This window comes from Rousettus aegyptiacus, unplaced genomic scaffold (assembly GCF_014176215.1).
Source record: "Rousettus aegyptiacus isolate mRouAeg1 unplaced genomic scaffold, mRouAeg1.p scaffold_m13_p_3, whole genome shotgun sequence".
Lineage (NCBI taxonomy): Eukaryota > Metazoa > Chordata > Mammalia > Chiroptera > Pteropodidae > Rousettus > Rousettus aegyptiacus.
In genome coordinates, this window is record NW_023416306.1 from 54,311,543 (window position 1) to 54,328,282 (window position 16,740).

The 16,740-nt window shown below is 35.0% G+C and overlaps 1 long non-coding RNA gene across 1 annotated transcript in view; it reads right to left on the reverse strand.

Moving 5' to 3' along the window:
• LOC118600415 overlaps positions 1-15,433 on the reverse strand; it is a 144,718-nt gene extending 129,285 nt beyond the window's left edge. The window contains exon 1 of the long non-coding RNA XR_004950068.1: positions 15,367-15,433. This is a non-coding gene — a long non-coding RNA (uncharacterized LOC118600415). The remainder of the gene's footprint in view (positions 1-15,366) is intronic.
• Positions 15,434-16,740: the final 1,307 nt, after the last annotated feature.

Below are 16,740 nucleotides of genomic sequence, written 5' to 3' on the forward strand. Positions count from 1 at the left end.
TCTTTCATAATCAAAAAATATGTGTCTATACATACTTTATCTTAGGCATTGTAAGATTTTCAAATTACACTATAGCACATTAATAAATGATGCTGGGCAATATTTCTATACATCTATTTTAATAAAACTCATCTTTGCTCTAACTTAAATTAAATCAGCCAGAATGAATTATATACAAACAAACAAGTTGCTGTGTAATATTCAGTCATGATGAGCAAGAAAGTATGATATACCCCTTACCTTCAATACACTTAGAATCAAAGTAAGTGTTCCGTAGAGGAAACAATCATAGTTCTGGAGACAGAAAATCAAAGTTCAAGATCCATCAATGACCTCTAGATTTCAAAATTATAAAATGACTTTATTATTTGTGCCTGAGATTTTTTTCTCATTTTTAGCATGAGGGCATTAACTCTCTAAATATGGGTATTAAAAAAGACAGAGAAAATAATAGTAAAATAGACCACTATAATGTTATACACGAGAACATATGTCCTTTGTCTCTACACTGATCACATAGTCTTCTAAAAGGGAGAAAAAATTGTAGAAAATTTTCATTTTATTTTATTTATGCACACCTGGTCTTCCCCCTAAAATGACAGTAGAAGTTGATTCTCTTAATTTTCAATAGCTATAGTTATCTTCCTTTTTTTATTTCTTTATGTTAATGTCTGGATATCTACTTTATGTGATGTCTGGATATCTACTGGTTGTACAGGCTTTGAATCCAAGCCATGACTGGATGTAGCCATGTTTCCTGTTAATACCTGCCCACCTAAGCCCATCCTGTAGTGTCAACTAAACTTATTTTTCTTCTTCTGGCAAAGAGTCTCTTACTAATGTTTTCAGTTCATGGAACTGGAGAGGAAGTAAGCATATTTATTTGTTAATTTCTTAGTTGAGACATTGGTATATTTAAGATACATCCTCAGAATTAAAATGAGGTAAAATAATGGGCAAGATAAAAAGAGTAAAAGGAACAGTGGTTCAGAATAGGTGGCTGCCTACTTGATCTTCAAAGATGAAGGAATTGTTGAACATACCTATTTTTTAAAATACATGCTACATTTTAAGAGACAGAAGAGAATATACTCATCCCCAAAACCAGCATTACTATGGTGGGATTTTGGTTTATATACTCTTTTCATAAGGTCCTTCCTTAGATGATATGTATAATCCTGTGGTTGCTCTCTTGGTTCATATTTCTTTCAGGCACTAGAAAATTATATAATCACAGGTGGAAGATGGAAGCTCTTCTATAGCACACTTAATATACTTGTCCTTAGTCAGAGCTTAGGCCATGGGCAGCAGAAAACATCTACACAGACTAGATAAGACAAAAAAAAAAAAATATGTGGAAATAAGGGAAATGCACATGAAGATGGACAGGCTTGGAGTAACTGGAAGTGATGATATAGGGTGAATGTCCAGGTAGAAGAAAAAATAGCCTTCAGGTTGACTATGCCATTACTGTGAAGGAACCTGGCCCTAATCCTCTAATATTCTAAAGTGTGGAAATGATTCATGGAAACTTGAGCAAAAAGTACATTTCCCACTTGAGTACATCTTCCTGTGGTTCTTACCGCTGGCTATCACTTTTCTCACATTGATGATTTATATACAAAACAGTATCCTGGATGTTCTCTCAGGAGTTGTCTAATTCTTTGGACTACTGGTTGGCTGCCAGAATATTTGCAGGATTAAGAAGAATACGAACGATTAACTAAGTGGAGTCAACCACCGTTTATAAGTCATGGTTGTTCTCAAAAGGAGAGGAATGTTCCAAGTGGATAAAGAGAGAATCTTTTTAAAAAAATTAGCATAGAAGGTTTTGCAGCAAAGATTATTTTCTGACTACAAGACTGATATGTTTTTTTTTTCTTTCTTCTATATACTCAGGGAGTAGAAAGTAAATGGGATCTTTAAGGTCTTTTATAAATCAATTGAGGATATGGTTGGTAGCCTTAGGAAGTAAAATATCTGTTTACCATATCACAGAGTAATAGTAGGCATTAGATGTAGGCTGATTCTGTGAAAGAAGAGTATCATTTTCATAAGTGCATCCTCCAACATTATTATTATTGGCCCTGGGAAAGGTGACTAGTCATTGTGATGATGTTTAACAGATATTCTACAAATAAAGTTTAAGCAGATAAAGGTCAAAAGTTTCAAACTTCTACTATTGTTAGTGGGTGTTCAAATATCAGAAAAGTATGTGTTTAAGAAGGATCACTATCCATTCTTCCAGACTACATTTGCAGCTGTGCACAGATGTTAATATCTGCCATGCAGAATAATGTCCCAGTTATAGCACTTGGAGAATGGGTTCTGACAAGAATAAATAGCTTCCATTCGTATAGAAAAAATAGCATTCATATTCTTGGACAACCTCTGGAAAGCAGAGAGAAGACAGAGAGAAGAGAGAGAGAGAGAGAGAGAGAGAGAGAGAGAGAGAGAGAGAGAGAGAGAGAGAGAGAGAGAGAGAGAGAAAAGAGAGGAGGAGGAGAGGAGGAGAGAGGAAGAGGAGAAAGGAGGAGGAGGAAGGGGAGGACAGGAGGAGGGGGGAGGTGGGAGAAGGGGAGGATGTTTAGTCCTACGGTAGGATGCTAGGGAGCCTGAGAAAAACTGTTGACAAGTGGAAAAATTCCTGTTGTACAAATCCCTGAGAAATTTTATTACCACAGTATATGGCATTCAATTTCAAATATGTATTTTTAATCAGCAATTGGTAATCCACATATGACTTATTATACATCTACTTTTGACTCTTTGGTGGGCTGATGTCCCTAGCCCCTGCATTGTCAAGGGTCAACTGTAACTTGCTCACCATTATGTAATCCTCACTGTTTCCCTACTCCTTCAACAAAAATAACCAAAGTAAAACAATCTTGTGAGTGATCCTCTGAAAAATGGAACTCTCTCCAGATTTGGGGATACATGTGGAGGGGAAAATATCAATCACAGAAAGCAAAATATTAGTAACATTCAGAGACTAAAGGGAAAAAGACTGAAGTATAAGAAAATATGTCAATGTAAGTCCTCAAAAATAAATAAATAAATATATATATATATATATATATATATATATATATCTTGAGAAGGGCATTATAATTTTCATATTATTTAAGTAGAGACTTGGGGTATCTTTTTTTGTTCACTAGTTTTAATAATAATGTGGAATCTGGAGTCATCTATATTTCACTTCTGCTAACAAGAATTTGGAAAACAACTTAAATATTAAGGTATCTGAAAATTGTAAAACCGATTACAAGTCTTTCATATGATACAGTAATAGGCATTCATTGATTTTAGTTAATAACAAGAAACACTCAAAAAATCAGCAGTGGGAAAAAAGGCTGCATATAAAATTTTTCAAATAATAAGTTGTACTAATAGCACTTTATTTTAAAAATACTATTAAAATGTATAATATGTTAATAGGAAGTATTATTAAAGGAATTTTGATGTCTTCCTGAATTGTCTGTTGTTTTATATAGATGTATTCCTGCTATAATCCAAATGCATTATTTAAAAAAATCAAATTCTTCAATATATACTTATCCCATGCCAAAGGAAAAGGTTTTTTTTGGTTTGTTTGTTTGTTTGTTTTTGGCTAACACCTGATTTCAAATATGTTTTTTAAAATTTCATTGTTACTTAAGTTGTATAAGACCTTAAAATAAAAAACTGGGAGAAGAGGAGGTAATTTCAGGTGAGGAAAAATAAAAAAAAATTTTTTGGGGGGTCTACCAGATATGGTTAAAGCCAGAGTAGCGCCTGGGATCTGTCAATAGCAGAGAATGAGATATTAGAATTTTGCAAAGAAATTAAAATTTTGTAAAATATCTATTATAATAGTATCCAACAATCTAAAAAAAGTTGATTCCTTTTCTAATGCTTCTAATTTTCTGTATTGGGCATTTAAAATGGGAAATAAACTTGGATTCAAAAATTTAAGTCAATGAAAAACTACATTCATTTAATCAATTTCACTCTAGAAATAGTTTTTCTAAATCACATTGACTTCATAAATTTGTATTCTTAATACTCTATTCTTAATGCAACAAAACTCATTATAGTAAATTACTGAGACTCGGATTTCTAAAACTGTTTCTATTATTTGCCCAAAAATCCACAGCAAAAAATAATATCACTTTTCATTTATTTTACACAAAAAATAGAAAAGTATGCCATCTATCCAATTTTCAAGGTTCTTTGCTTTAGGGATAATGCTTTTGTTTTTCTATCACTGCTTTTCCAACTGGTGGGTAGTAGAAACAGAAAACATGCAAACTCAAAATTGACATGCTTTGCAGAATCCGAGATGGAATGTTTCTCTGCCTATCAGTTCAGGCAGAACGTATAATTATTTCTACATTTCACAGAAGTAGTCCTTTCAGTGTTAGATTTTCTTAATGCTTTGAGTTGGCAATGACAGGGAGAAAAAGAAGGAAAAAACACATTTGGAGACTGTCATTTACAGTCAGTCCTTTCAAACTAATTTTGGAATGACTTAAATTCTGCAAAATATTTATCAGGCAATTCTTTTGATGGAGAAAACAATTGTTTCTCTGTTAAATTTGCCATAAAGTTTTCTCAACTTTTTTTCTTATTTTCTTACAGACTATTTTCAGGAATGCCATCAACCATAAGGAAGGTAGTAGCAGTGTGCATGCTGTCCTAGGAAGACTTTCATTAATACATTCTCCTTGTCCAATTCTACAATACAGTAGGTATTTAGTACAGATAAGTACTTGCATGAATGAAAATAAAAATAACATCATCATTGCAATCTTTGGGACTCAGTTTGCAAACTGGAAAATGATTGACATTTAGATCACATGAAAACTCTTTTCTTTGTTAACAATACAGTTGATGATTAGATCTTATAGGTAATTTGATATAAAATGCCTTGTTATGAGGAGTCAGAACAGTTAATACCACGATACTGAAACCATGTTAAGGTGTTAGAATGTGTGATGAAATAAAGGTGAATAAAATCGAGCTGTAGTAAAACTATAGCCTGATCATGCATCTGTCTTTAATCCATTGCTGCAAATTAAAAATTTACACACAATTTTTTAGGGAGCAAGCAAGATTACTTCTTTGTATCTCAAAAGGATATACATACTGAAATGTGAACTTGAAGTATAAAAGAGAATCTTACTGATAATGATACAGGCTCTTAATATTCTATATCTTTAAGACTTTCTATAGAGGCTTCTACTTGGGGTTGAAAACCATAGACTAAGTGTAATGAAATATCTTATTAAGAAATCACTTCGGGGGCGTACTTAGTTATTCAAAGTTAGGGCCAATGAATAGCTTAATCTTCAGGACTGAGTATGAGATCAAGTTTGCTCTTTAATAAGCCAACCGACTTACTGATTATGAGGAAAGATACTATATCAGAAATAAACTCTGTGGATCAATGCATATGTGTGGGTGGGTGTATGTGTAGGTCATATTTAGAGGAAATTTTGTATGCAAAAATTCAGGAGATATTTAGAATTCAATTGGATGACTAGAATTAGATTAACATGTCTTAGTCCAAGTACATGGTTGCATTAACTTGTACTTTGAATACACTGGAATGATAATGTGAAATGGTATAATTTATGTCAAGGGGGCCTAAAGTGGTACTAGGAGGCCATTGGGGACATTGATGTTATGCATGTCCACACCTAGAGGCAATACAAACTTTTAGACTATGCCAACCACAGACAGGTACAATCTGTTGCAGTTCTCAGAATGAAAATTATTTTGCTGAACTTCAACCTAGCAATCAGCATAGTAAACTATCCTATATAGACTAATGCTAGTTATTTGCCTATGCTAATCACAATTCTTTCAAAACAACTTACGTATGCTTAGGGTTTTTGGCTTTATAAACCTTATCTTTCTTCTCTCTAATAAATATCAATGCAAGGAAATAAGGAATTTAATTATTTAACAACATATCTATGACTGAAAATGTGGAATAAAGCTAATAATTCAGGTGTGATCTGTCCCATATAGATCTCAAAATCTATGGATATCTAGACACTGTAGCACAGTAAACTGCTCTGTTTAACAATGGTGAAATTGAGAGGGCATTATTGTGATATATTCTTAGACCCTAAGAATGGGTTTCCTTTGAGCTGCAAAATAGATCTAGGCCTGACATCATCCAGAGTAAAGAAGTGTCCACTGACTTCCTAGGGCTGAGTTTATGTAGAGAATCCATGTGGTTTCAAGAAACAGCCACAGCATAAACTGAACATACTTGTTTATTCCATGACTATCTCCAGAAGTGAACTGAACTACAAAATCTTTGGTTTGAGCGAGCTATAATTTGTCAGTCAGTTTGTAAGGAGTTAACAATCTTAATTAAGAGATATCAGACTTCATGTTAATGTGATAGGTGGCAGATACAAGGTATCACTAAATTTTTAATCATATTTTTTTGGAAGAGTGCATATTTCTTTTCTGGAAAAACAAATCAAAAACTTGAATTTGAGGATTTAGGGGCAATTATCTAGACAGAAAAAGAGAGAAGTTCGAAAAGGAAGGTACTGGCCCAAAAATATGTTGAGAAAATGAAACTGTATCAAAAAAGTGACCTTTTTATTCTAAGGATAGGAATAATTAGGAAACTATTAAAAACAATATGTTTAATTTTCATATTAAGGTTTTATGCAGCTATATAATATCCTTCTAATTTTGAAATCTTCAAAGCTATCCTTGAGTCATATTTTGAGGAGAGAAGAGATTAGAGTGGTGTCTAACAGGCTGTCATGATATAGATAAAAGACAGAAGTATAAAGGAAAGTGAACATTTAGAATCTTATCACGGACTTTGAGACAAAAATTCTATGAGAAACACTATTTTGTGTTCACAGCCTAGAGTATCCCCTAGAGCAACTGAGACATTTACTGTGTTTTCTATCATATGGGGAACAAGGGCCAAGCCAATTTTAACTAAATCTTAAATTACTGAATGGTCTTAAGAAGCTGGAGGGTTTGGAGTTATCTGAGAGAAAGACCCATATCAGTTACATTTGTATTTTTCACCTTAGAAGTATTTTTCTGTGAAAAAATTTTAAATGGTAAGAGGAAAATTATATTTCACGAGTTGAGTAGGTGAAAATTGCAGAATGTGTTTATTTGCTATTTTATAAGGAGACTAAGTAGATGATGTGTAAAGGACTTACAGAGGTTAACTTCAAATATAAGTAGTTTGAAATCAAATTAAACATTTACATTAAAAATAATTGAAATAATTGTAGGTCATCCACTCTTATAAATATGCGCTGATAATTTATCCTTTTGATATACATTGGATATAGAGATGAATATAGAATGGTTCTCATTCTTGAAGAAGTAATTGTACAGAATAAGAAATATATTTATAAGCAAATAATTACAATAAAAAATTCTAAGGTTTGCAGTAATGATGCACATATAGGACTTCTAAGAACCTGGGAAAGAGCATCTAATGCTGCACTGAGATGTCAAAGAACCTCCCCCATTAGAGCAGAGTCTTGAAGGAGAAGTGGAAATTTCCCAAGCACATAGAGAGAAAACCTTTCATTCAGGGGAACTTACGTGTGCTAAGAGAAAAGACTCTCGTAGGACCATGATACATCCATGAAGTAGAAAATTATTGAGTATCGGGAGGGAGCAGTCGTGAAAGATGATGCTGGAAAGACAGGCTGAACTAGTTTATGTAAGCCTTTGGTGAGGTGATCAGGCTAGAAGTTTTGACTTTACTTTTGGACCACTGAAGTTAAAGTGGTAAGATGGAAGTGATGCATTACAGAAGTACATTTCAGCCTAAAGAATGCCTGAACTTTGTTTATTGGTCAGCTAAGCCAAAAGAATAAATTGCTCTAAAAAATTTAGTGGTGTAAAGTAGTAGAATTTTATTTTTTGCTCACATAACATGTCTAGGTGGGAATTTAGGTCAGCAGGGCAGCTTTCCTTCAAACTTTCATGTAAAGGCTTAGGCTCTTTCTATCTTGGAGCGCTGCCATCTTCTGAGGTACAGTAGTTTTCTGTGAACAGTTGGTACAAGCAGAAGGAGAACATGAAGAAGACACACTTATTGCCCTAAAATATCCAACCAGGAGTCGGTACAGATCATTTGCAGTGATTTGTATTTGGTCATGGTATCACACCAATTATAAAGTAAGACTAGAGAAAGTATTGTTTATGCATGCCCAGAGTAAAAAGTTATAAGATGCAGCTCAAATTCAAATGTATTACAGACATTTAAATAAAGACTACAGTTTCCTACTAAATATATTGCATGACAACTGTGCTAATTGGTAAGAAAACTAAAACATGGAGTTTTGAAGATAGGTGAATTCAGTAGCAATAAACTGGACAAAGCTTGACATCTCTAACCCTGCTGTACTTAAAAAAAAAAAGGAGCATTTTCAGTCAAGTATTTGCTTAAAATTCAGTATATAGATCCTTTAAAACATTTCTCTAAAGATCCCTTTCATCTAGTGACCTCTGAAGAGGCTCTTGAGGCCTCACGCTAACTTAAAACAAACAGGGCACACTTACAGACTGGGGATAACGCAAGATAGACAAAAGTAAGATAGCATATGGTTTCACAAGCAGTGAACCGAATGGGCATAACTTATTTGTGAAAAATCAGTGTTTTTTAGTTTAATTTGAATGCTTTGTCAAAAAAATGCATCATTTATAGTCCAAAGAAAATATGTGAAATGATGGGAAGAGTTTAAAAAGGATAAGGAAGAGTAATATTTTGAAAAAAATTCAAAATAATGTGGATGGCAGGGGATATAAAATTTTCCTTATCTGAATAGACACAGAGAATAAAGGAGTTTCTCCATGGATTCTTCTAGTCATGGAAAATACTTATAAAATAATTCAGATACCCTAGATATGGGGGACAGACTTACCACTAGCAATCTAAGCAAAACCAGCTCTCTTTTCTTTCTCATGTTTATTTACTCACAGTCATGATATTATCAGCTATCTGAGGTTAGTATCTGTAGTAACCTTCCCTGAGACATTAGTACTTTGGGGAATAATCATTGATCCCATATTATATGCTATGTAATCTTAAAGTAAAAAAATAAAATAAAATAAAACACAATTCTACTGTGTAGTAAATAATGTCATTGTTTTAATTCTTCATTTTCTCTCACTTGTCTAACTAGAGTAACTTGTACCTTGGCTCACTCAACTACACTTCATTCTATATATTGTTGTCAGTAGATATCCTAAAGTATAGTTCTGATAATTTCATTCCACAGACTACAACTTTCCTGTGGCTCTATACTGCTTACAGGCTATACTCCTTTGCATGTCATACATGCTCCTTTACTACCCAAACCCTGTTTACTTCTTCAGTTTTACCTCCTACCACTTTCCCATTGTTATATTGTGCTTCAATTATGAAAAAAGTTTTCTCAAATAGACATGATTATTTTCTACTTTCATAAGATTACATGTGCCTTTGAATGTTCCCCCAATTCTAATCCGCATTGATACCTACTTCGCTATTTATTTAAAAGAATACATTTCCAGGAAACTTTTACTGATCTTCATAATTTGAGTGAGATACCCATTCTTGATATTCCCAGACTACCGAGGAATATCTCTTTAGATGCTGTTAAAGGCACCAGTTTACCAATCAATATCCCATATTAACTTTTAAGATCTTTGGAACTGGAACATACACCTGCGTTCTTCCTTTTCTTGTAACCTCTATGTAGTGTGGTAGACATGGAGATCTTACTTCATGAAAGTAATTGCTGCCCAACTATAAGCAAATAGCCTTCAGCTAACACCTTCGGAGTTTGCCTTCACCACAGTAAGCTGCGACACCCAAGGTCATACTTTTCCAAGTGTGGCCTTTTTCCAATGACTCACAAAGTTAGCTGTTGCTGTAAAAACCTGGCCATTTGTCCTAATGCAGGATATCTGATGAACCATGTATGTTCCTCTATGGTGATGGCTACAGTTTGTTGGGCCTACAGTGTTGTAGGACTTTTTAATCTACTCAATGTTTCTGTCCCCTCTTTTACAGAGACGTTGATCCCTAATTAACAGCCTGTATACCAAATTCGATCTTGTTCTTTTCTCACGGATGACATAGTTACAACAGTTGTTACCAAGAGGGTCTGAGAAAGCTGGCTATAAAATGAGAGTCTTAGAAATGTATCACTTGTTACCAACCTGGAAATGAGGATCTTATTACTAGTAATAGTGAATTTAAGAAAGCCCTATCATGAGCTGCAATTCTTAAAATCCTCACCAGCAGTACACTGTAATAGCAAACAGACAGGAGGATCTGTACTATTTGTGCTACTTAACAGGTGTTTGAGAAGTACAGAGAAACAATAACTATAAAGACATTGGAACTGGATAGCTAAATACTACTGATACCAAGAAAAAGATAATATGAAGCTGCGAGCCATTAATAGACAACTGAAAGTTAATTCTGGAAGCCAAAAACCTCCCTGGCAGACTACAAAGAGGCTTTTATCTTCTGTAGCTGAAAAACAGAAAGTTGAGGATTAGAACAAGGATTAAATAGTCAGAATGGGTGAACCCCCAAGAAGGGTGGATGTGAAACCAAGGCATTGTCTATTATGGCAATGATATGGCCCCAATTAGGATAAATTGGGACCCTGGCATTTATTAAGAAGACATCTGGGAAGATTCCTCAAAATATTTTGAAATACTTGATTTTATCTGTTCATTTGAGCCTCCTTATTAAGAGTTAGCACTTTAATACAACTGAAGACAATAGAGAGGACTCTTCTTTACGAGACATGTGTCTTCCACTACCTCTGCTTCTGGCTACTTGACCTATAACTAAGATTAAATTGTAACATAGCCTAGTTGAGGACATGATGGGCCTGATAAGGGTGGAACAGGACTATATACCAATAGAGCTACAAGTCCTAAACAGGATGTAACAGCAGGACAGACTAGATTCTAAGAATGCTTGATCAAGGTAGTTGGAACATAAAATTTGGGTGAGGAAGATTATTGACTTGGGGGCATTATTTAAAGTTAGAGGACTTAATAGCCTGGTGAGGACCACACAAAAGCTCTGAGAAGCTAGAACAAAGGGCTAGCTTATTCTATGTAGAGTTAAACTGCCAGAATTTCTATGGGTGATGTTTTAGGAAAGGATTAAAAGGCTCAATGGAAGACACATCACATAATTATATCCGTGAGATGGTCTATGATGCACCATTTACTGAGACTGCTGATGAGAAGGAGCACTGGCATAACTCAGTGGGAAATTAGAATTAGAGTAGCTGATGAGAATGGGCATAATAGGATCCCCTCCCCCTCAAAAAAAAAAAAGATAATGAAAACACTTAACTGTCAAAAGACATGCAGACTAAACTCTCATAATGTGCAACAAGTTTAAATTGCAGATAAGGAACATTGACCTACGCAGAAATATGGAGGAAGTTAACAGAACTTAGTGTCCCTAGAGAAAACGTAAATGGCCAGCCAACAAGAACATTACTCAGTTTATGCCATCAGAAAAAAACATATATATTAGTTAATTAATTAATTAAGGTTAGATGACCCCAAAAAGGTCATAAATTCTTGCAAGTTTTCAGACACACAACCCACTGCCTGAAATTACCGCTGGGCTTGTTGGAAAAAAGAAAGGATCCTGCAACACACAGAGAGTACTTTGATCACAGTTCTATGTGTTTCCTCTCACGGTCATCTACTTAAATATACACTGGTGAATAAGGAATATGAAAATACATTGATGAAATTTAGATAAAAGACTGACATTAATACCTATTAATCTGATAATCATTGTGGCCCTCTCCTTACCCCTGCTGCCTTGCTGTGAGAGTGGGAACATATGATGGCCAGGTAAAAAAAAAAATAGAGTTTTTTTAGGATCCAGAGTATTCTAATACCAGTGAGTCTACAGACCTATCCAATTTTAATTTTCCTGTTCCCAAATGTAAAATTGGAATTGCCATGCATAAGAGATTGATTGAGCCACACGTTGGGTCCTAGGCCTGCGGGGTAACAGCTTTCCAGATGGCGATCATTAAAACTACCCCCAACCAAGAAAATAATTCAAAAATAATATCACATCCCAGGGGGATGAGAAGAATAAACTCCATCCTTAAGGATCTAAAGTATACAGGCACGGTGGTTTCCATTTAATTCAATAGCAAAATTGGTCCATTTGGGCAAAAAGTGACTGGCTCACTGGAGGTCTTAGTAAGACATACATTCTGACAGACGAGGATAGAGTCTGCAAAGATTCAGAGGTCTTCTATTTCAATAAAATTTTTAGAGATTTAGTGATCACTGGCATGCTAGACCATCTTTTTTAAAGTAAAAGACAAATAATTGCAGCTTGGACTCTAACCACAATGAAAGAAATATATTACCTGGTAGGTCTCTTCAGGTTCTAGAGGGGTATACTCCATATCTGAGAATACTGTCGAGGCCCATATATCGTGTTACACAAAATTATACTATCTTGAGGGAGGCCTAGACTAGGAAAGGGCTCTGCAGCAAATGTGGTCTGTAGCATAGGTAACTCTGCCATAAGTCCAACAGACTTTATGGTATAGAGGTGGTAGTGGCCATCAGTTAAAATGATTCATGGAACTTTGGGAAGTCCTAGAGGGAGAATCACAATAAAGGACTCTAGGGTTCTGAAACAAGGCAATGTAATCTGCAACAGGAATTACAAGCCTTTTGATTAAAAAAAAAAAAAAAATCCTGGCATGCTTCTAGTGGAGAAAGTGTGCCTGATGATGGAAGAGCAAAGGACTCTCACACTGACCAATCTTCATGAGCTGGGTCATATCCGATGTGACAAATCTTAAGATTTCCAGATCCAGTCATCAGTAATTTGTGATCAGATATGAATAGAACTGGAGGTCACAAGCAAGCTGCATGAGCAAATAGCCCAGATGCACATATTATCTGCTGCTGTTGCACCAATGCTTCACTCTCAGGTCACACCTCTGGCATATCAAAGACCCTGACTAAATGGATATTGAAGAAATAAAAACTAAAGCTTTTTTAAATGGATGTGCCAAAAATGGATGGCATTTTCATGGCAGCCTTTTATAGGAATAAACTATTCTGTCATGAAGAAAAAAATTGGCCTCAGTTTAGAATACACATGGTCTTAGGGGCTGATTGGTCAGAACATTGAGAAAAGAAAGTTTAGAATGGGTCCATGGTATGTAAATATAGTAGACATAAGGGTGTGGGCACAAAGTGTAAACTTTTGCATTGATGCAAATCATAAAGCATGCATTATAGAAAGACACGGCTAGTTGATATCAGGCATCTTCAGTTATCAGCCACACTAGTGTTGGCATGTTGGGTTCATAAACAGAATGGTCACATTGAAAGAAATGGAGATTACTCATGAAACAAACTACCTGAGCACCCACTTACAGAGATTCATTAATACACTTCTGATATTGAATGTTCAATCTGCCAGCTTACTTCCTTATGTGGCACTATGACACTATGTTTCAATGACAGCAATTAATTACATCTTAGAAAATTATACAACAGAGTCATTTGATCTTAAAAGAGCCAAATATGTGTTGTAACAGAAAGAGAGAAATACTGAGAGTATGGCTTTTCCCAATGGCTGGGCCTCAGCCAGCACCATGATCTGAGGACTTGCGGACTGGTTGATTTATTGGCATTTAATCCCATGCAATACTGTACAAAACCACAAGAACACATTTATAGCAAAGGAAGTATGGGAATGAACCAAGTTACATGGGATCTACTCATTATGTCAAATAAAATATAACCCATTTTTTTGTCAGCCCCATACAGCACTGGTATAGTCTGAATGTGTAGTTGAAGTGTTAGCTTGGAGATGGTATTGTACAAGGATTAGGCACCATCCTTAGGATGCAGTATATATATTGAATCGAAATCTTGATATGCTGCTGTGTTCCCAATAAGAAGAATACTTGAATCACTACACTTCTGTCTCTGTAGTGCTAGGGTCCCAGATCTCCACAATTGGTATGCAAAAGTCACATTGACCACTCAGATGAGCTATTATATTCCAGAGTTCCTTGCAGAATTATCTTGCAATAGAGTTGCAGGCTAGACGTGTTGATCTCTAAGAAATATCTTACATGCCAAACTCTATCTCAACCTCTGCTGCTGGAAAACTCAACTGGCAACATACATCTTTAAAGAAAGTTTTTATATACATTTCATATGTGTTAAAATATAATTGATATACCACATATGAAATGAATATCAAAGCTTTATTTAGAGTTATATTTTATGAACATATCACAGTTGATAACTTCTTTAACTTTTACAATAATTCCATGTTTGGAACTTTCCTGGCCTGATAAAAAGCAGGACAAGTAGCAGTTTAGGGAATTTAAAAAGAACAGTGACACAAATATGTCATATTTCTAGAGATGATATACAACTAGCTTCTACTAAGTTTTTACTTGACTATCTCTGAAAATCTAATTTATGCTATTTATGTATTATTTAGTACTTAATACATTAATAGCATATCAGGAGGATGAGAAATGATGGAACACCATTTCATCAAAATTGCTCTATAGGAGATGAAAGGGAAGAAGAAAGGGGGGAGAAGAGGAGAAAACATAGTAAGTAAATGCAAATATATTTGAATGAAAATCAAACATCTATACACTATGTGTGTCATCTACTGATGTTTACTATTCTATGCATCTCTGTGAAGAATCAGGAAGAACCTGACGTTGCTGAAGAAAATTAATATTTCTTACATTCCAGGTTACATTGCAAGTTCAATCTAACATTAATCATTCACCAACCTTAGCGTTTGTCATTTTTTTTTTATCAAAAATCCAAACAATGAAAACCTGTACCATCTCTAACATAAACATGTTTGTTTCAAAAAATTATCATTTCAACAATAAGCTCTATAATATAGATGATAAAATCTAGATTTTAGAAGTTGAGGATTATATAACCAGGAGAATTATACTAAAAATTGTCATATTTTCCTAAGGTGTCTTTCTGTGAAGATATAGACTCATCTGTAAAATATGTGCACTAAGCAGTAAGACAGCAAAATATCAAAGAGGCAGCCAGCCGTCTCTTTAAACCTAGTTGTTGCACTGGAGGCATTATCTGAATAGCAAGAAATTAAAAAAAAAAAAAAAAAAAAAAAAACAAAACCCTGCTACAATGAACATTTGAAACGTGGTCCCATGTGGGGTTTAAATATAATTTATCCTCAATTAATTATTTATAATAATGCCCTTAAAATGTTAGAGAAATGAGGCTTAGGACATTTAAGTAACTTACCCAAATTCTCAGAGCTGCACTAGAAAAGGTGGAAGTAACTCTTACCTGTAGCTCTGCTTAACCAGGTTAACATGTAAACACATCCACAAATGAAGAGTTCTCCAAAAGTGGTGGAGAATGGAGAAGACTAAAAATCATCTCCAAAACAAGTAGCAGCGAGTAAAACCTTTACGTCCACATCTACGTCGGGGTCTACGTCACGTCACGTCACGTCTGGTTACGTCACGTCACCTCACGTCAGGCCTACGTCAAGCCACGTCACATCAGGTCTACATCACGTCACCTCGCGTCAGGTCTACCTAATATCACGTCACGCCTAGGTCGTGTCAAGTTAGGTCCATGTCAGGTGATGTCACATCACATTTATGTCTACTTCTGGTCTAGGACAAGTAGGGCTTAAGTTCACGTCTACATAGAGTTTACTGGTATCTCTTCATATATACAAGCATACTTGTTTCATTGCACTTAACTTTTTGTGCTTCACAGATTTTGTTTTTGATTTTGTTGTTGTTGTTGTTGTTGTTGTTTTATTACACATTGAAGGCAAGAGTCTCCACTAGTAAAAAGATTATGAGTCTCTTTATTGTGATACTCGCTTTATTGCAGTGGTATGGAACCAGACTTGCAATATCTTTGAGGTATGCTTGTATCTGCACCTATGAAGATATGGACATAAATAGTGTCTTACTGATTCCAAGGGAGATACTTATTTGAGACAATTTGTAGAAACCATTTTCAGAGAAAAATTACTGTTAGGAGAATAGCGCCTTCCAACTATATCGCACATACTTAAATTTTCTAATGGTAGAAAGAGAAAGAGCGAGGAAAATGATATCAAGTTTGAAATTCACAGTCCTGAAGTAGACTGAACTTGGACCAACTGGCAAGTTTGAGAGCCTTCTTCAGTAAGTATAAAAACCATAATATCAGATAAAAGAATAAATGTTTGTCACTGTGGGAAATAGAAACACACACTGCTCTGCAGAGGTCAAACAGACCATCTAATGACAGGATGAAATCTGGGTGAAGTTGGGATGGTCTATTCTCTGGCCTTTTGACTAGTGCATTCATGTAGGATGCCTGCATGTAAGCACCAGAGCCATACTTAGTTATCCTGGAAACTTGCATAATTTGCTCTGTGTGTGTGTGTGTGTGTGTGTGTGTGTTTACTCCAACAAACAGATTTATAAAGAAGGATGCTGATTTCCCTTTTTCCTTCCTAATCCTTGTGTTTATTTATAACAGCTTGGATTACAAGAATCTGTTTTGTGCTAAGTGTTACAAAGTAACTAAAAGACCTTGAAGAAACCACAGTCCTCATTAGTCACCTTCTTAGGATTTGTATTAAACACAAGATAAACAAACAAATCTTCCAGCAAATAGTATCTGAAAATGCAGTTTTTTGTTGCTGTGATTGGC